Raw genomic sequence first — 20,220 nt, 5'->3', positions numbered from 1 at the left:
GGACTAGAACCCGGTGTGCCAGCGCCGCTAGGCGGAGGATTAGCCTAGTGAGCCGCGGCGCCGGCCTACATCTGTATTTTTAGAGAATTGAAGGGGACTTTCATAAGTTTCTGGCAAAGTAGAATTAAAAGCTGGGACTGGTGCCGTGGTGCAGTGTCGCTCCCCCTCTTCGTGGAGGAGCAACACTAAGCCCTGCCTAGGCTTCATATCCGAGTCACAGCACCATTATGTCGCTCCCCCTCTTCACGGAGGAACGACACAGGACCCTGCGTTGTTCTTTTGTCTGCTCGGCCCTCCCCGGGTTTGCTGCTGGTTCTTCCCGGGTTGGCTACCGTCCCTTCCACCTCCGTGGAAGGGCGGTTCCCCCGCCACTTTCCCCACTTCCGCGGGGGAGCGGCACACCGCCGGCTGGCTCTCTCGGGGGCTGCTCAGGTGTTCCTTCAGATAGATGTTCCTGGTGCATGTTGTCTCTCTCCTCCTTTATAGTCCTCTTCCACCAATCCCAACTCTGCTACCCACACGCCGAGTACGCTGCTCTCCTCCAATCAGGAGCAGGTCCTGCTGTTTATTGGTTGAACTGGAGGCAGCTGTGTAGAAGCTGTTTCCTCCTCTCCCAGCGCCATATTGTGGGAGAGCAGATGCATAGAATAAGTCTTAATTCCAGTAACAGTCTAGTCCGAGTTGCTCCCCACAGTGTAGTAGGTTAGTCCTCCACCTGCAATGCCAGCATCCTATATGGGCACTGGTTTGAGTCCCGGCTGCCCTTCTTCCAGTCCAGCTCTCTGCTATGGCCTGGGAAAGCAGTAGAAGATGGCCCAAGTCCTTGGACCCCTGCACCCACATGGGAGAACTGGAAGAAGCTCCTGGCTCCTGGCTTTGGATCGGCGCAGCTCCAGCTGTTGTGGCCATTTGGGGAGTGAACCAATGGATGGAAGACCTTTCTCTCTGTCTCTCTCCCTCTCACTGTCTGTAACTCTGCTTCTCAAATAAAATAAATAAAATCTTTTAAAAAATTTCATGAAAGTGGAATTAAAAGCTAAATTAATTTTGTTGTAAAACATTTTGAAATCTATGCATTTTATCATAATACACATTTTTAAAAGATTTATTTTTTTTTGAAAGAATTACAGAGAGAGAGGAAGACACACACACACACACACAGAGAGAGAGAGAGAGAGAGAGAGAGAGATTTTTCCATTTGCTGGTTTACTCCCCAGATGGCTGCAACAGCCAAGCTGGGCCAGGCAAAGCTGCTCCATCCGGGTCTCCCAGGTGGTTGGTAGGGGCCCAAGTGCTTGAGCCATCTTCCACTGCTTTTCCCAGGCCATAGCAGGGAACTGGATCAGAAGTGGAGCAGACCGGCGCCCAGATGGGATGCTGGCATCATAGGCAGAGGCTTTACCCACTGCGCCACAGCACCAACCCTGTATAATGCACATTTTTCATGAAATTTTTGAAGTATCCTGGTAGAGATGCTCTCACTTGAAAGTGTTGTTATCACAGTTGTTCAGTTTTGAAGCTAGGGAGAGAAGCAGGGCTGGCCGAGGCACAGGCCGGGTGGGCCTGGTGATGGCCCGGGGGCCCTGTACAGACACCAGGAAGTCATGGAGCTGCTCGGGTAGAGGGCTAAGCCTCAGGTCGCCTCTGATTCAGAGACGGAGGAAGAGAAATGCCCATCAGTGTGCAGGTGGAAGAGAAGTGGGAGGTGTTCTTGCCTCGCGGACATTGATAAAGAAAGTCACCTGTTGCGATGCCAGGAGACAAGCCAGGGCTGGGATTGTGGAGGGAGGGAGAGAGGGGGCTGTCTGGGACAGACCCCCGGGAGGTCAGCACGGAGGCAGGTGCGGCGTCCTGCGGACAGCTCTTGAAGCAGAGCCTAGGAATCACATTGATGCAGAGCCGAGGTTGCCTCGGGTGCTTGGGACAGAGGCACGGGGCCGCGCAGGTGTTGCAGGTCCTGAGATCTGTTATCTGGGAAGGGGGTGAAGCCAGAAGGGGTACAGGGGTGGCTGAGAGTGTACTTAAAGCTAGGATTCTCACACTGGGGCGTGCAGGATCCCCAGGAGGGCTGTCCCAGAGTTTCTGGTACACTGGGCGGGAGCGTTTGCATTTCTCAAGAGTTTTCCACACTTGCTGAGCTCCAGGTTAGGGAGGGAGCCAGTGGGTGTGGTTTTCTCCTGAGGTCTCACTATGAGATTTTTGTTTCTGGGGCTGGCGCTCTGGGGTAGGGAGTTAAGCCTGTGATGTGGCTGCCCCTCCTCCAACCCAGCTCTCTGCTATGGCCTAGGAAAGCAGCGGAAGATGGTCCAAGTCCTTGGGCCCCTGCACCTGTGTGGGAGACGCGGAAGAAGCTCCTGGCTCCTGGCTTCTGATCGGCCCAGCTCTGGCCATTGTGGCCATCTGGGGAGTGAACCAGCAGATGGAAAACTCTCTCTGTCTGTCTCTACCTCTCTGTGTCTCTAACTCTGCCTCTCAAATAAATAAATCTTAAAAAAAAAAAAAAAAGAACAGTGCAAGGCTAATATTACATTTTTCTCTCCGCTTCTCTCATTATTTCCTCATTGCTCCATGTGTGGCTTACTTTAATTCAGTTATGTGCTTTGTTATATAACAGGTGCCCACGAACTCAGCATTCGAAACAAAACACAGCCAGGCCGGATCCTTGGCAGTAACTGGCATTGAATCCCCGGCTTCCCTTTCATCCCACGGCCCGGCCTCGCTCCACTTGAATAACCTGCTCTCAGCATCCTTGCGCTCTTTGTATTATGCTGAAGCTCCTCTCTTATAATGGAAAATTTCAAACCTCTACAGAGCTAGAGAGGCTCCTGGGGTGAACTCGTGTGTATCTGTTGTCCAGATTTCTGCTTTTCAAATCACACCCAATCTTGCTTTATCCTGTCCTCTTTCCTCTGTGTCTACATTTTTAGGCAGTTGTATTGCATTTATGTTAACCCTAAAGTCTGTGTTTTTATGAGAGAGAGAGAGAGAGAGGGCTCCCATGAGCTAGTTCATTTCCCAAAATGCCAACAATGCCTGGGCCTGGACCTGGAGGAAGCCAGGAGTTGGGAGCCCATTCTGGGTCTCTCACATGAGCAGCAGGGGCCCAACCACCTGAGCCATCAGTGCTGCCTCCCAGGGTGCACATGAGCAGGAAGCTGGAGTCAGGAACGGAGCTGGGACTCGAACCCAGGCCTCCATCCAAGATGGGATGTGGGTGTCTTAATCCCTGGATCAAACATCCACCCTAGGCTAGCTAGTTTTTGATTGTCTGAATTATATAAAAATGCATATTTCTGTGGTGTGTTTTCCAGAGAACCTGTTTTTCACTTAATATTGTCTACTGAGCATGATTCCTTCCTTTGGTTCACTCCTTAAATGTCTGCAATAATGGCCAGAGCTGGGCCGATCCGAAGCCAGGAGCCAGGTGCTTCTTCCTGGTCTCCCATGCGGGTGCAGGAGCCCAAGCACTTGGGCCATCCTCCACTGCCTTCCCGGGTCACAGCAGAGAGCTGGACTGGAAGAGGAGCAACCAGGACTAGAACCCGGCACCCATATGGGATGCCAATGCTGCAGGCAGAAGATTAACCAAGTGAGCCATGGCGCCGGCCCTCTTCTTCTTTTTATTAAGATTTATTTATTTATTTGAAAGGCAGAGTTACAGAGAGGCAGAGAGAGAGAGAGAGAGGTCTTCCATCTGCTGGTTCACTCCCCAAATGGCCGCAATGGCTGGAGCTGCGCCGACCTGATGCCAGGAGCCTATGGCTTCCTCCAGGTCTCCCACGCTGGTGCAGGGGCCCAAGGACTTAGGCCATCTTCTACTGCTTTCCCAGGCCACAGCAGAGAGCTGGATTGAAAGTGGAGCAGCTCATAGAATGGCAGCACTCCTGCCTCAGAATCAACCTTGGGACATTCGGATCTGGCTAAAAGGTCCATGAGAGTCTCACAGGCATGGAAAGCCATGACACGGTGGCAAAAAACAATCTAAATGAAAGATCCTGGTGAACAAGACCCCAGCAGAAGGAATAGGCCATCAAGGAGAGAGGCGCCTTTCTCTGAAGGGAGGAAGGAACCTCCACTGTGATACGGCCTTGACTAAACAAGTTCAGAGTCGGTGAACTCAAGGGGCTTCCATAGCCTAGACAGCTCATAGCAAGAGTCTCGGGTGATTGCTGACGTCATAAATAAGAGTGCCAATTGTTAAATCAACAACGGGAGTCACTGGGTTCATGCTCCCCACGCAGGATCTCTGTCCTTAATGTGTTCTACTATGAAACTTAAAAACAACACTACTAGTCGAACAATACCCTATACCTTGTGCGGTTGTGTGAGTGCAGCCTGTTGAAATCCTTGCTTAGAATATACTAAGTTGATCTTCAGTATATGAAGGTAATTGAAAATGAAACTCGATGAAGGGCGGGATGGGAGAGGGAGTGGGAGAGGGGAGGGCCACGGGAGGGAGGGAGGGAGGTTGGGGTGGGGGAAGCCACAACAATACAAAAGTTGCACTTTGTAAATTCACATTTATTAAATAAAAAAGAAAGTGGAGCAGCTGGGACTTGAACCTGCGCCCGCATGGGATTCCAACACCGCAGGCGGCATCCTCACCCACTAAGCCACAGCACCAGCCCCTGAGCATCACTCTTCTTGCTGTCCACTCAGATGTCCCTTTGCTGATTTCTCTACTCTCCCACTGAAGGCCACTCAAGGCGCTCCTGGGTTTTTGCTGTTCTGAAGGCCGCTGCCATGGACACAGTCATACTTTCCTGTCTGCACCCGACATAGCCCAAAGAGTGGAATTGTTTCACTTTGGGATTAATGCAGGATTGTTTTTCAAAGCAACTACACCAGGGGCCGCCGCTGCGGCACAGCAGGTAAAGCTACCACCTGTGATGCCAGCATCCCATATGGGTGCCAGTTCGATTCCCGGCTGCTCCACTTCCAGTCCAGCTCCCTGCTAACGTACCTGGGAAAGCAGCGGAAGATGGTCCAAGTCCTTGGGCCCCTGCACCCATGTGGGAGACCCAGAAGAGGTTCCTGACTCCTGGCTTTGGTCTGGCCCAGCCCTGGCCATTGTGGCCATTTGGGGAGTGAACCAGCGGACGGAAGACCTCTTTATTTTGGCCTGTTCCTTTCTGTAACTCTGACTTTCTTTCTTTCTTTCTTTCTTTTTTTTTAAGATTTATTTATTTATTTGAAAGAGAGAGTTGCAGAGAGACAGAGAGGTCTTCCATCTACTGGTTCACTCCCCAATTGGCCGCAACGGCTGGAGCTGAGCCCATCTAAAGCCAGGAACCAGGAGCTTCCTTAGGGTCTCCCACATGGATGCAGGGGCCCAAGGACTTCAGCCATCTTCTACTGCTTTCCCAGGCCATAGCAGAGAGCTGGATCATAAGTGGAGCAGCCGGGACTCCAACTGGAGCCTGTATGGGATGCCGGCACTGCAGGTGGTAGCTTTACCCGCTCTGCCACAGCTTCGGCCCCCTAACTGTTTTATTTTTAACAGCTAGGCCAAATGCCTGCCCCTCCAATTGAGCTTTTTTGATTGTGACTTTGTATTTCATCTCAGTCAAGGAGCTTTCAAATAAAAGACTTACCCAACCCTCTTTGCTTGATATTCCCGAGCTGTGCATAGTCTCAGTGGGTCTGGAAACTGATACTTTATTCTGGCAGCTTGCACAAACCTGGAGTTCGTTTTCTGGAATTACAACCCTGAACTCTGCAGTTTGTCCAAAGGCTCTCCATGGAGGGTGAAGTTCCCAGCAACGGTAGCCAGAAAAATCTGTTTCCTGTGAAGTCAGCACAACGTGGTAGATGTCTAGGACATAGAGCAAATGATTGGCATCCCTAGCTTTGCTGGATGCTGGCACTTCCGGTTTCCACCAGCCTGCACGGACTTCTTCTGGTTTTCCAAGGCAGTCCATTTCCTGCAAACTAATATCCGAGCTAGGAGTCTGTGCGCTCTTTAGTCCGCTAAGTCCAAAAGGAGCAGAAACTGCCCAAGTGTTTACAATATGGTCTTGTGTAGGATGAAGAGACAAAATTTTTTTTAAAGATTTATTTATTTGAAATAATCTCCATCTCCAGTGTGCACATCTCCAGTGTGCAAACCCTGGGAGGGCCGTGGGGCTGGGCACCCCTGCCGAGGCCGGAGCAGGGTGGGGACAGATGCCACTGTACTGTCCATTGCACCAGGAAGTGTGCCCCTCCCCTGCCCACCCTTCTTGTCTTTGCCTCCGGTCTCTGCTTCTCTGACCCAGGGAATTAAGGGGTGAGGAGGGGCCTCAGGGAGCAAGTCACGGGGCTCTTCTCTCCACTGTTTAGCCCACAGCCTTGACGGTGGTGGTTGTCCTAACCAGAACAGGAGAAAATTCTCAGCTGACTGCAAGATGCGAGAATGCATAAAAGCCGATGGCGCAGGGAATCCGCTCTGTGATGTGGATCCCAAGCATCCTCTTCTGGTTCCGCTGGTTCCTCCTGCTTTGTTTCCTACTTTTTTTTTTTTTTTTTTTTTTTTTGACAGGCAGAGTGGACAGTGAGAGAGAGAGACAGAGAGAGAAAGGTCTTCCTTTGCCGTTGGTTCACCCTCCAATGGCCGCCGCTGCAGCCGGCGCACTGCGCTGATCCGATGGCAGGAGCCAGGAGCCAGGTGCTTCTCCTGGTCTCCCATGGGGTGCAGGGCCCAAGCACTTGGGCCATCCTCCACTGCACTCCCTGGCCATAGCAGAGAGCTGGCCTGGAAGAGGGGCAACCGGGACAGAATCCGGCGCCCCGACCGGGACTAGAACCCGGTGTGCCGGCGCCGCAAGGTGGAGGATTAGCCTATTGAGCCAGCTTCCTCCTGCTTTGTTTCATTCATAGCCCTTGTCCCACTCTGCAGTTACAGGCTTCCCTCAGTGTCTGGGGGGATTGGTTCCGGGACCCCTGGATAGACACCAAAATCCATCAGTGCCCAAGTTAAATAGCTTAGTGTTTGCACGGAACCTAGGTCTAGCTTCTCACATATTTAACATTTTTAAGACATTCATTTTGAAGGCTGAGAGAGAGAGAGAGAATTTCCAGTATCCTGGCTCATTCCTCAAAAGATGACAACAGCCAGGGCTGAGCTAGGACTAAGCCAGGAGCCTGGAATTCTCTTGTGGGTGATGGGGACCCAAGTACTTGAGTCACCATCTGTAGCCTCCCTAGGTACACACCAGCAGGAAGCTGGATTGAAAGTGGAGTAGCTGGGGTGGGGGCACTGTGGTGTAGTGGGTAAAGCTACTGCCTGCAGTGCTGCCATCCCATGTGGGTGCCAGTTTGAGTCCTGGCTGCTCCACTTCCGATCCCGCTCTCTGCTATGGCCTGGGAAAGCAGTGGAAGATGGCCCAAGTCCTTGGGCCCCTGGCTGAGAACACTCCATCTGGGTCTCCCACATGGGTGCAGGGGTCCAAGCACTTGGGCCATCCTCTGCTGCTTTCCCAAGTGCATTAACAAGGAGCTGGAATGGAAGCAAAGCAGCCAGGACTCCACCCAGCACTCCGATGTGGACATGGACCCTAGTGTTGAAATTCTTGCTGGCTGAGCCCTGAGGACATCACAGGCCAGCGTATGGCACCATTGTGTCACCTATGTGGTCTCCAACAAAGCCACCCCTAAGAGTCACTTCCCAAAGACTCTCCCTCTGAACAAACATTACCTTTCACCCTTCTAGTTCCATTGACATAAGACGATGAGGAACCACACTCCTGAGTTGCGGGACAAATATTCAAACCAAACCCAGAGATGCCAGTGTGTCCGAATGATGGCCACACCCACCGCGAAGCTCTGTGAAAGGGGGGCTTTGTTGTTTGGTGCACTGCTGTGTCTTCAAGGTCCCACCCGATGCCTGGTGTCCAGCAGCCAGTCAACACATGGGGAATAAACACCGCCACATCCACACAGATTGAGGATTACGGCTGCCCCGGGGGGACGTCCACAGTCCACTTGCTGCTCAAAAGCCAGACGCCAGCTGAGCGCCTCTGACCAGGTCTCCCAGTGACTCAGAGCAGCGCCTTCCTGGGAGGAGTGGGAGGAGGTGATGGGTGACAGAAATAACCACAGGCGCTGGAGGCAGCATGGAATCTCTGCTGGTGGCCCGGAGCAACCCCAGGGGCGAATCTGCACGTTTCTCTCCGCTCCCCACCGCCCTTCCCCTACCCGCCCCGCTCCCTCCCTCCTCCTGGTCCTGTCCAAAGAGGCAGACAAACTTGGAGTGAAATGGAATCGAAAGCTGTGGCTCCCAAGCAGCTTGCTTGTTCTACGCAAATATTCTTTGTAAATACAGGAGGAAACCCACAGCCGGGAGCTGTGTCAACACCCCCACCCCCCACCCGGAGGTGCTAATTCCCCGTGTTTGTCTCTCTTGTTCTTGGCTTTCCCAGCCTTTGTCTCATGTGATGATCCCATCAGCCAGGACAGAAAGGGCGGTTTTGCTGGAGAAGAAAGAAGAGGGCTCGGGACACCAAAGCAGGCTTGTGTCAGGCCGAGTGGCAGCACCTGGGGACTTGTCAGCCGGGAACATTCCGGGCTCCTCCCAGGTCTGTGAGTCAGGACCTCCTGGAGGGGCCTGGCATCTGTCGCTCCAGACTCCAAGTGATCCAAATGCAAGTGCAAGATTGAGTCACAGCCCCTGGGTGAGAACGGAGCATGGCCTCAGGCGCTGTCCAAGGCAGAGTAACACACACACACACACACACACACACACACAGAGGTTTTCCATCCGATGGTTCACTCCCCAAATGGCTGCAATGGCCAGAACTGTGCCCATCCGAAGCCAGGAGCCAGGAGCTTCCCCTGGGTCTCCCATGCAGGTGCAGGGGCCCAAGGACTTGGGCCATCTTCTACTGCTTTCCCAGCCATAGCAGAGAGCTGGATTGGAAGTGGAACAGCCGAGTTTTGAACTGGCGCCCATTTGGGATGCTGGCGCTGAAGGTGAAGGTTTTCCTGCTATGCCACAGCGCCGGTGCCTCATGATACTAATTTGCATTTTCCTTCTGCTCCTACTGCTGTCCAGGACACCCTGTACCACCCATTGCTAGCTGTTTCTCCATCTCCTCTCCACTTGGCGGTCCCACCTGCTCACTGTGTGTGGTCTTCCCTCTGATCCTTAGATAGTGCCATGTTAGTTCCTGCCCCAGGCCCTTGGTACGCGACTTCTTCTATCTGGAATGCTGCACCATTTCACAATCCTACTGGTGGTACACAGGGTTCTGATTTGTCCACATCAACATCAGCTGTTTTCTGATATTCATTTTTGTTTTGTATTAATTTAAAAATTTTACTATCTTCAGTTTGTTTGAAAGAGAGGGAGGGAGAGAGAAAGAGAGATCTTCTATCTGCTGGTTCACTCCCCAGATGCTCCCAATAGGCGGATCTGGGCCAGGCCGATGCCAGGAGCCAGGTGCTCCATCAGGGTCTCCCACATGAGTGCAGGGGCCCAAACACTCGGGCCATCCTCCGCTGCTTTCCCTGGTGCATTAGCAGGGAGCTGGATTGAAAGTGGAGCAGCTGGGACTCGAACTGGCATCGCAGGCAGTGGCTAAACCTGCTGTGCCACATCCCAGGCCCCCAGATTGTGTTGAAACCAGGAAGTCCTGACATTTCAGCTGGGGAGATTTCCCTGAAGATGTAGCCACGGAGGCTCAGGAGGGCAGAGCCTTTGCGGAGTCCCTGCCCTGCCATTAGGTGGATGGATAAGAGGATTATGCAGAATTCCCTCTAAGGACGGCGCGTTTTGTTTTGGAGGCTGAGAGAGAGCCCTTTGGTAAATGCACTGTGATTAGTCTAAGTTAAGGCGGAATCCAGGGCAGCAGCTCCCAGCTGCTCAGGCGGCCTGATCAGCCGTTGGGTGGAAATCTGTTCCCGTGTGGGTCCCTGCAAAGAGTGACATCAGCCTTCTCCAGAGTCAGCTCCAAATGCCACAGGAGCAGGACTTTGGAAATGCAGACATTTAGAGCTCATAGATGGCAGTGCACCTCTCACCCAGGGTTTTGCTTTCTCTGGGTTCAGTTACCTTTGGTCAACTGTGGTCTTAAAAGGTCAAGGGGTGGAGCCAGCGCTGTGGCATAGTGGGTAAAGCCACCACCTGCAGTGCCAGCATCCCATATGGGCCTGGTTCTAGTCCCAGCTGCTCCACTTCCGATCCCACGCCAGTGCAGGGGCCCAAGGACTTGAGCCATCTTCTACTGCCTTCCCAGGCCATAGCAGAGAGCTGGGTCAGAAGTGGAGCAGCTGGGACTCGAACCAGTGCCCATATGGGATGCCGAAGTCACAAGTGGAGGCTTTAACTCACTGCTCCACAAAGCCAGCCCCAAAATGTCCTTTCTTTTCAAGGTGGACTAGAAGTCCATTGTATGGGGTATAATACATCTTGGTTCTTAGTCACCTGTTGATGGACGTTTGGATTGCTTCCTCCTTTTCATTGTGAATGATGCTGTTATAAACATGGTGCACAAGTATCTTTTGGAGTCCTTGCTTTCAGTTCCTTTTGGTTCATCCCAGAGGTAGAATTGCTGGATCATAGGGTAAATTTTGTTTAAAGAAGTACCATCCCACCTCAGATGAGCATTAAACTCATCCATTCTTTTAACACTCATAAAGTTCTAGGAGAGAGGAAAATTATGATTTTTTAATAAAAACTTATTTATTTATTTGAGAGGCAGAGTTACAGAGGGAGGGAGGGAGAGAGAGAGAGAGAGAGAGAGGAAAGAGATCTTCCTTCGCCTGATTCACTCCCCAAATGGCCGCAGGAACCAGAAGCTTCTTCCAGGCCTCCCACATGAGTGCAGGGACCCAAGGACTTGGGTCATCTTCCACTGCTTTCTCAGACATGTTAGCAGGGAGCTGGATTGGAAGTGCCTTATTGTGCCACAACGCCAGCCCCTTGGCTCACTTTTTTTTTTTTTTTTTTTTTTTTTTTTTTTTTTAGGCAGAGTAGACAGTGGGAGAGAGAGACAGAAAGAGAGAAAGGTCTTCCTTTGCCATTGGTTCACCCTCCAATGGCCGCTGCGGCTGGCGCACCACGCTGAACAGAAGCCAGGAGCCAGGTGCTTCTCCTGGTCTCCCATGCAGTGCAGGGCCCAAGGACTTGGGCCATCCTCCACTGCACTCCCTGGCCACAGCAGAGAGCTGGACTGAAAGAGGAGCAACCAGGACAGAATCCGGCGCACCGACCGGGACTAGAACCCAGTGTGCCGGCGCCGCAGGTGGAGGATTAGCTTAGTGAGCTGCGGCGCAGGCCTTGGCTCACTCTTTAAATGCCCACGATGGCAGGGGCTGGGCCAGGGCCGCCGTGGAAGCTGGGATTGCTGTTCAGGTCTGTCCTGTGGGTGGCAGGGACCCAGTCACCAGAACCATCTCTACAGCCTCCCAGGACCTGCCTGAGCCGGAAGCTGAAGTCAGGCCCCTGACTAGAAACTGAACCCAGATGCAATGCTGCACACTGGATTGTGGGCGTCTCAGCTGTCAGGCTAGTGGCTGGCTCCTCCATGAACCTCTCGAGGAACCCTATGAGAGCCAACTGGAGACCGAGCTGGGATTCACCCTCTGGCCGTCTGATCCCCAAAGCTGGGCTTTGGAGCCCTGCGCTGTCTTTTCCTCCCTCCACAAAGCAAGTGTGGGGGGTGGGCTCCCTCCCTTGCCTCGGTGAGCAGAGACTCAGGTCCCTAAGTAAGAAGCATCTATCTTACTTGCTGGTGGTCCCTGAGCCAGCTGTGCCCACATCAAAATGCTACCTTTTCTGGGATGCGCTGAGCCGGTAAGCTCATAAATCAGAGCCGGTTATTACAAATTCCCTAATTCAGCTCTCAGTAACAGCTTGCTTGCTTTGTTTTCCTCTGAGGTCGGGACTTAGTCGGGGGTGGGGGTGGGGAGCAGGTCGTTTCAATTTGGAACAGGTTTTTGTAATCCTACATCTCTCTTATTGGTTCCAGGCACGAAAGAGGGACTTGATCCATTTAAAGTCTATCGAGTCATTCAGAAATAATCCCCCCCCACTAAAGAGCTTTGCCAGCTATCTGATCCAAGGCCCAGCAGCTGATGCAGCCAGCAGGGAGTGGTGGGTTCTGAACTCACACCCACAGCGCCCAGACTGCTCCTGCGTACACTCACTGACAGACAGAGAGCAAAGGAGAAACGGCAGAGGAAAGCGTGGTGACGTCACACTTTGGCATCTGCTTTCTGTTTCCAACACACAAGGGTACTTCAAAAAACTTTTGGAACAAATGGAATTAAGAGAATGCGTTTATTTTGGTGCCAGGGTGGTTTTTTTTTAATATAATAATAAGTGGAAAATGGATATTATGAGAAAACCATGCATGGGTTTCAAACGTTTTTGCACCAAAATAAACTCAATTATTATTTTAAAAAAGTAATTTATTTGAAAGGCAAAGAGAGAGAGAGAGAGAGAGAGAGAGAGAGAGAGAGAGAGATCTTCCATCCACTGCTTGATTCCCAAATGGCCACAAAGCCCAGGACTGGGCCAGGCTGAAGTCAGGAGCCAAGAACTCCATCCAGGTCTCCCACATGGGTGCAGGGGCCCAATCACTTGAGCCACCCTCTGCTGCTTTCCCAAGTGCATTAGCAGGGGGCTGGATCGGAAATGGAGCAGCCAGGATTCGAACTGGCGCTTATATGGGATGCCTGCATTGCGGGCAGTGGCTTAACCCAATGAACCACAACACTGGCCCCAATTAAACCGTTTTTAATTTCAAAATTTCTTTTAAATTTATTTGTGAGGGCAAGAGAGAGAGAGAAGTGGGGGAAGGAGAGGGAAAGAGGAAGGGAGAGAGGGAGGGAGGGAGAGAGAGAGAGAGAATATGAGTGCATGAGGTCCCATCTGGTTTACTCCTCCAATCCCAAATGCCCACAACACCCATCACCTGTTGTGTCTCCAGGTGGCCTTTAGCAGGAAGCTGGAACCTGGGAACTCTGAGGTGGGGCGTGGGCATCCCAAGCTGTATCTTAACTGCCAGGCCAAACGCCCACTCCCAAGCAGCTCACACGTTCAGGCAGAGTGGACAATGAGAGACAGAGACAGAGAGAAAGGTCTTCCTTTTGCCGTTGGTTCACAATCCAATGGCCGCTGCGGCTGGCGCACCACACTGATCTGAAGGGAGGAGCCAGGTACTTCTCCTGGTCTCCCATGGGGTGCAGGGCCCAAGCACTTGGGCCATCCTCCACTGCACTCCCTGGCCACAGCAGAGAGCTGGCCTGGAAGAGGGGCAACCGGGACAGAATCCGGCACCCCAACCGGGACTAGAACCCGGTGTGCTGGTGCCGCAAGGCGGAGGATTAGCCTAGTGAGCCGCGGCGCCGGCACGTTCAGTTCTATTATCTCCCCCTTGTTCTCTGAAGCACCCTCCTGCAGCAGGGATCGATAACATATTGAACTAAGGAATGGAAGGTACTCCACAGATGTAAGATCGACCCCTGGGAACAGGAGCATGACGCAAGGAGAGGGCCTCCGCCTGGGGTCTGGTGGGCTCTGGGCTGGAAATCTCAGGAAACAGCTGGGAGTTTGCCGCCTGTGGGATGAAGGGAACTGAAACTGCTTCTCAGGAGGCTCCCTGGTGACAGTGCGGGGCAGCAGGTCAGGTGGGGGGAAGCTGGGAAACAACGTTGCTGACGGCCAGCTGGGGCGGGGGCAGGAAGGCACAGCTGCACCTCCTGGCCAAGTCCTCTGTGTAGCTCTGAATCCACCACTGCAGGGAGACGGGGGAGACGAGTTCCCACACACAGAAGGCAGGCGCTCCGTGGGGGGACTGTGGTTCATTACATAGATTAATCTGACACACACAGTATAACTAAAGCAAATTACAGGGGCTGGTGCTGTGGCGTAGCGGGTAAAGCCACTGCCTGCAGTGCTGGCATCCCATATGGACACCGGTTCGAGTCCCGGCTGCTCCACTTCCAAACCGGCTCCCTGCTAATGAGCCTGGGGAAGCAGCTGAAGATGGCCCAAGCGCTTGGGCCCCTGCGCCCGTGTGGGAGACCCTGAAGAAGCTCCTGTTTCCTGGCTTCAGATCAGCCTAGCTGCAGCCATCTGGGGAGTGAACCAGTAGATGGAAGACCTCTCTCCCTCTCTATTTTTCTCTGCTTGTCTGTAACTCTGCCTTTCAAATAAATGTCTTAAAAAAAAAAAACTGCCTCTCCAAAAAAAAAAAAAAAAAAAAAGGCAAATTGCGGAAGATTTGCAATTTAACTTTTTACTAAAACAAGTGACAGTCTCTACTTATTACCCCTAGAAACATACATATGTAGTAAAAGTATCAAGATAATTTTTGATATATAGCTAACAGCTGCAGAAACAGACCACGGAATGAGCCTTGGAGTGGTGTATAGGGGACTTTTACTGTAACTGTTTTTAAAACTTTTTGCATTTACATTTTATTAAGAATATTGGCGGGGCCGGCGTGGTGGTGCATTGGGTTAAGCTGTTACCTGCAACACCAGCATCCGTGTATCCCAGCCCTCCTCAGAGGTGGGCAGGACCCGCCGAGGGTCCTTGCCACTTACACCTGCAGTCAGCCCGCCCACCCCTGCAGCACCACGCCCACCAGCCCCCCATCCCCCGCCTCGCAAGAGCGCGCGAGGGCGCTCAGGATCTGCGGGGCCGTGAGCGGGCGGGGTGGGGCCCCGTCGGACGGCAAGGCGCGCCTGCGCCGTGGGTGCCGAGGCGTCGCAGACCACATTTCCCAGGAATCCTGGCGCGTCAGGCCCCGCCCAGTGTCCCAGAGTCCTTTTCGAGCCGGAAGCGGAGCTCGTGCCTGGCGCGTCTGTCTGGTTTGAGGTGGTGGGAGTCGCTGGGCGGGGAGGGTCTGCTGTTGCAACCAGGGCGCCGTATTGTACCGCATCCTGCGGGGACTGAGCTTAGGCTGTTGGGCATCGCTTCCTGGCGGGCCGTCTCCGTGGGCGGGCGACAGGGGCGCTTCACCGAGCGGGTGACTCGCTGAGCCTTGGGGGCCTCCCCGGGTCTGGGGGTGCTCGGAAAGAGGTTTCAGTTAGGACAAGCCGGGAGGGAGGAGAGTTCGGGAACAGAGTGCTAACCGGCGCCCAGGTGTCCTTTTGCTAGGCTTTGGAGAAAGAGTGGGCGAACACCAGCCCCCCAGAAAGGGAATAGCGCCCCTCTTAAAAAAAAAAGTAAAAATATGGGTTGAAGGATTTTAGTGGACAGTCGTTGTAGGTATTTAAAGGGAACGGCGTGGAGGTGCTTGTCATAGGCATCACCTCCATAACCTGCTGGGATAACCCGTGTTTAGTGGGTGCCGCACTCCAGCTCGGTGCGAGACCGCGTCGCAGGTCACGGGCCGACCGACAGAGGGCGCCCTTGCCTGCCCATTGCCCTCCGCACGGTCCACCTGCTTCCCGGAATTAGTAAAAATAATTTTTACGCCAGTCCTTGGTGGAGAAATCAGTGAATCCGGGAATGCAGTGAGAGAAAAGTGCTGGCCAGAATCATGGACCTGTGGCTTTTCTGAACCTGCAAGAAGTCAGGATTACTTCCAGGCGCTCATCTGACCTCTCCCTTGGGAGTCACCGTATGGATATGGGGGACTCCTGCCAAGCAGGTCCGAGTCCGGGGTTTCCTTCCCTCCCCAGTTTCCTACAGCCCAGCGTGTGTCTGAGAAGCACAGGAAGAACTGGCCGCCATGCGAGGTCTCAGGTTCGAGACTTTATCTGGTTTCTGTTTTTCACAAGGTCCTACCCTTTTTCTTCCTTTGCTGGATCACCTTTTATAGGTTCCCCCACTGTCTGTGTTCTGGCTATTAGGAGACACAAGGTGCCCCGGTCAGTCCTTGGCCCCTGTGGAGTCTGACACATACAGGGGAGGAGGAATGAATGTACCAGGGTGTGTCAAAAAAGCTCATGGGACAATACAATTAGGTTTAGTTTTGGTGCAAAAAATATTAACATCTGTTTTTTTCATATTATGTATTTTCCTTGAGTTTTCTGAAGACCCCTTGTATACATAAAAATGCTTTGTGACTACAAAGTGTTCTACAAATGTTACTGTATGCTTGCCACCTGCCTTTATCCTGGAGTGTGGGAAGCTGTCTTTACTGGACACTTTGCACTTGGCTGAGTAGCTGTTACCTGGCCAGTATCTTGCACAGTGCATAACTAATCCGATGAATGGATTTATTAATTCAGTCAGTGCTTCCTGGGTGCCTTCCTGGTTCTCACGTGAGCCCTCTCCACTCCTGCTTTCCTGTGGCTCCAGAAGGGGGAGGACCACGGCGACTTGGCCGCTGGGATCCCCTCTGTTTGTGGTGCTAGCTTTCCCTTCATAGCCAGGGAGCCCGAGGACACTAGCACCGTGAGTGATACTCCCGTGTGAAATGCGGTGCCCACAACGAACATGATACTCTGGTATCATTTTGTAATGACGACTTTTTGAATGCAGATCATATGTTGGCATCAGACTGCTCGTCAGAAAAAGACTTCTACTCTGTAGGCTTCAAACGGGCAACTTCACCCCAAGACCAGCAGGACGATGACGACTGGTGGAGAGTGGCTTCGAGCTTCTTGAAGTTATGGCGAATTTTTTTTAAGTTTTGAGGTTAAAACAATTCAGTTTTACATGAAACCACTGAAGTTATGTGAGGTCCCTCTAGATGATTATTGGCTATGAGATTCTGAACTTGCGTACTTGTGTGGGAGACCAAAACTTGCCGTCTTTTTTTTTTTTTTTTTTTTTTTTTTTTTTTTTTTTTTTACAGGCAGAGTTAGAGACAGAGAGAAAGGTCTTCCTTTTTTCCATTGGTTCACCCCCCAAATGGCCGCTGCAGCTGGTGCGCTGCGGGGCCAGCACACCACGCCGATCGGGAGCCAGGAGCCAGGTGCTTCTCCTGGTCTCCCATGTAGGTGCAGGGCCCAAGCACTTGGGCCATCCTCCACTGCACTCCTGGGCCACAGCTGGCCTGGAAGAGAAGCGACTGGGACTAGAACCTGGTGTGCTGGCGCCGCAGGCGGAGGATTAGCCTATTGAGCCGTGGTGCAGGCCTTGGCATCTTGAGTAGGGCTATTCTCATTTAAAGACTTGACTTTAAGAAACTATATGGGAGAGAAGACACAAACAGGTTTAAAAAAAAAAAAGCTTTTTTTTCAGTGCTCTAATCTCATAAAAATACAAAATGGTATAAAATGTTAGGTACATACTGTTTGTACTCAGAATTTCTATTTAACATTATTTTACAAGAACTCAACTCAGCACTGGCGCTGTGGGCTGCAGTCCTTACTTCCGTCACTGGGGGACACACAGCCTCCGGCAGACACTTCCACGTCACGGTTTCCCTTCCCCCGTCCATACAGAGTGGAAGGACAGATGGTGCTTACAAACTTACACACGTATTTACACACACACCACCTTCGTGCACATGCTAGCTGTGTTTTTTTTTTTTTTTTTTAATGGTGATAGTGTTCTATGGTGCTAATAATTATAGTGAAATAGAGCGCCAGAGGGGAGAATAACAGAAATACAGGACCAGGAATACGTCTACAGGCACGTGCAAGTGACTTGATACACGAACACGGAGTGATAAGACAGCAGCCTTACGGTTTTAAAGACCAAATGAAGGTCCGGTAAGAAAAACCAGTACTTAGGTTTGCAGGAAGCAGAGGCTCAGGGAATTTCGATCTTATCAGAAGCCTGCCTTAAGCAATGTGATGGAAAAAACATGATTAGTCCTTTCTAGGCACATTACCCCAAGCAGTGTGTTAGCTGAGACGAGTAGGTGTCAGGTTACCCAGTTGCTCTTGAGTGCCTTCCCTTTAATCACTGCCAGGTTAACTAAGCTCCATTCCCTCTGCAAAATTTGCTGATAGTTTTGGTCACAATACCCCTTGTGAAGTTCATGGCTTTCTAGGGTCTTTCTCATTTAGTCGTGTGTTTAACAAGACTTAGCTGTCTGTTAGTTTATCCCAGTTATGTAATTAGACCCCCTTACGGGTGGGTGCAGAGTTGTCTTTATGAAAACTGAGCTGAGTGGGAGTAGTGAGCACGTGAAGTGCCCGGATCTTGGTTTCTCAACAGCTACCTGTGAAAAGGAGCCAGGAAGTCTTAATGGAAGTGTTTCCTTCCACATGTGGGGCATTGAAAGTGCAAGACGAGGTTGAGATAGCTTATGTCAGAGGACAATGTCAAAAGGACGTGTGGAGCCACTGTAAGGGTTCCACCTGGCCAAATCTGGGACAATTTGAACATCAGAACAGACCAAAGTTGGCTGACATGTTTTCAGTACTGCAGATGACACAACGCCTTACTGGCGATGACACTCCAAAACTGATAATTAAAAGGAATTGAGGGAGCCGGCGCCGTGGCTCACTTGGTTAATCCTCCGCCTGCGGCGCTGGCATCCCATATGGGCACCGGGTTCTAGTCCCAGTTGCTCCTCTTCCAGTCCAGCTCTCTGCTGTGGCCCGGGAAGGCAGTGGAGGATGGCCCAAGTGCTTGGGTCCCTGCACCTGCATGGGAGACCAGGAGGAAGCACCTGGCTCCTGGCTTCAGATCAGCACAGCGCGCCAGCCATGGCAGCCACTTGGTGGGTGAACCAACGGAAGGAAGACCTTTCTCTCTGTCTCTCTCTCACTGTCTGTAACTCTGTCAAATAAATTAAAAAAAAAAAAAAAAAGAATTGAGAGTGATTCTGCTCTAGTACGCTCCAAGTAGATGACAGGAAAGCAATTCAATAAATGTAGAAAGAACGAAGAATTTGAAAAATTACCAGTTTGATAAAAAAAAAGGAACTGATTGAGGCAAGATCATGGGGAACCACAATGACCTGGTACCAGATTAACCTGAATCCAGTCACACCTTTACACCTTTGGCCCTTTTCACTTTACAGAACTGACAAGGGGATACAGAAACAACCCACATTGGTAACATGCAATTAAATCCCAAGACATTCTACAAGGAAACTGATCGGCTCTCTTAAAAAAAAAAAAAAAAAAAAAAAAAAGGAAAAACCAGGGGCTGCTTGGCTTCGTTTCAGGGTTAAGCTGCCACTGAGACACCCACACCCTATGTCGGAGTGCCCGAGTTCAAGTCCTGACCCTTCTAATCCCAGATTTCTGCTAGTGCATGCTCCGGGAGGCAGAGGTGACGGCTCAAGTGGTTGGGTACCTGCCACCCATGTGAGAGAGCCAGTGGAGGCTCCCAGCTTTGGCCTGGCCCAGTCCTGGCTGTTGCAGGCATTTAGGGGGGAGTGAACCAGCAGATCAGGGAGTGCTGTCTCCGTTCCTCTCAAAAAACACCACCACAGGGTTATTCTAGATAAACCCTTAACAATGAAGTACAATGCAATGTGTGAACATTGGCTGGATCAGTCTTCAGGAGCTTAAAACATGGACTAGGTGTATAAATATTAGGGAGTCACTATACTTTTTTTTGAGGTATGTGATGGTATTGTGGTTATGTAAAAGATTCTTTATTTTTATGGGAAACATGCTTAAGTATTTAGAGGTAAAATGTCATCTCTTGAAGTTAATTTCCAATTGTTCAGTAAGAAATAAGTAAAATGTTTTTAAATCTAGGTGGTAAGCACAGTTCATTTTATTATTTTTAAAAGTTTCTGTATGACAACTTTCATAATAGAAACTTGTGGTAAATAAGGCTATTTGTTGAATTACTCATGGGTCAGATAAATGTAAAAGTGGGAAAAAAGACAAAGATCTAGGCTTCCCCACTATTCTTTTACAAGGGCACCAACTGCCTGTGTATCTGTGGAAAACTTTACAAGCATTATTTACATAACACAAAAGCAGGAAACACAGCAAATGCAAAGAAAGGTGCTATGGACTGTAACCCTCCAGATTCATTCTTTATATATGTGTATATATATATATATATATATTATTTGAAGGGCAGAGACAGAGACAGAGGTCTTTCATCCGCTGGTTCACTCCCCAAATGGCCACAATGACTGGGTCTGGGTCAGGCCATAGCTAGGAGCCAGGAGGGTCTCCCATGCAGGTACAAGGGCCCAAGGACTTGGGCCATCTTCTACTGCTTTTCCAGGCCACACAAGAGAGCTGGATTTGAAGTGCAGCAGCCAGGACTTGAACTGGTGCCAGTATGAGATACCAGCACTGCAGACGGCAGCTCTACCCACTACACCACAGATTCATTCCAAGAGCAAGTGCTGTGTAAGGGGTGAAGCAGCATAAAAATCATAGCTTCAATACAGCTGTTAAAGTCACTATGTA

At 51.2% G+C, this 20,220-nt stretch overlaps 1 long non-coding RNA gene across 1 annotated transcript; it reads left to right on the top strand.

Annotated features, from left to right (window-relative positions):
• The first annotated feature begins 14,776 nt into the window (after nt 1-14,776).
• Nucleotides 14,777-20,184, top strand: LOC138846221 (uncharacterized). Its single transcript, XR_011383680.1, has 2 exons — nt 14,777-14,806; nt 15,616-20,184. It is a non-coding gene; the product is annotated as an uncharacterized lncRNA (long non-coding RNA).
• The last annotated feature ends 36 nt before the right edge of the window (nt 20,185-20,220 follow it).

The sequence above is a fragment of the Oryctolagus cuniculus genome, chromosome 17 (assembly GCF_964237555.1).
Source record: "Oryctolagus cuniculus chromosome 17, mOryCun1.1, whole genome shotgun sequence".
Lineage (NCBI taxonomy): Eukaryota > Metazoa > Chordata > Mammalia > Lagomorpha > Leporidae > Oryctolagus > Oryctolagus cuniculus.
This window is presented reverse-complemented; position numbering and strand designations above follow the sequence as displayed.